At 42.7% G+C, this 565-nt stretch overlaps 1 protein-coding gene across 2 annotated transcripts in view; it reads left to right on the forward strand.

Annotated features, from left to right (window-relative positions):
- Positions 1–565, forward strand: part of ncoa3 (nuclear receptor coactivator 3) — a 42,836-nt gene continuing 42,271 nt past the window's right edge. Inside the window, exon 1 of one of the 2 annotated variants that reach the window (XM_014017728.1) lies at positions 1–95. The gene's annotated coding sequence lies outside the window, so the exon portion shown is untranslated. The remainder of the gene's footprint in view (positions 96–565) is intronic. The other variant, XM_014017727.1, reaches the window with a different exon arrangement.

Genomic DNA, 565 nt, shown 5'->3' on the forward strand with positions numbered 1-565 from the left:
TTTCCCATTTAAACGAACACGGTCTTGCCGAAGATGGCGGAGAGTTTGTAGAGGCGTAAAAGAAACTGGTGTAGTCAATGAAAGCGTCGAAGCCGGTGAGTTTTTGCAACTGCTTCGCGATTCTTTAATACCTACGTCTTGAGCAGTGGTGTTAGTTTTTTATTAAAGGCATACATTTGTTAGAGAAGCAGCTGCGGTGCTTCGCCTCCGAGCAGGCTGTGCTTTTTAAGCTACCGTGTTAAACCGACCGAGCCACCTTATCGCTCTGTATTTGTTATTGACTTTTAGTTCAGGCATTACTACGCTCTCAGCTGTAAATGCGACCATTATTTGCGTCAAAACAGATTTAGTGTGTGGTATTTTGTCTCGTGTTTCTTTTTTTCTTTTTCTTTTTTCGTTTTTGTGTTTCCATTATCCGCGCTAGCCACAAAGTTTACGAGACATTGACTTTGATTCGCTGGGTGCTTCAGCCTCGCTCTYCTACAGGGCTTTAAAGCACTGCTTTGTGCTTTAACGATGCTTTTTAACTCCGTAGAGGCATTCATTGCCCACAACATATCTCAAT

The sequence above is a fragment of the Austrofundulus limnaeus genome, unplaced genomic scaffold, assembly GCF_001266775.1.
Source record: "Austrofundulus limnaeus strain Quisiro unplaced genomic scaffold, Austrofundulus_limnaeus-1.0 Scaffold175, whole genome shotgun sequence".
NCBI lineage: Eukaryota > Metazoa > Chordata > Actinopteri > Cyprinodontiformes > Rivulidae > Austrofundulus > Austrofundulus limnaeus.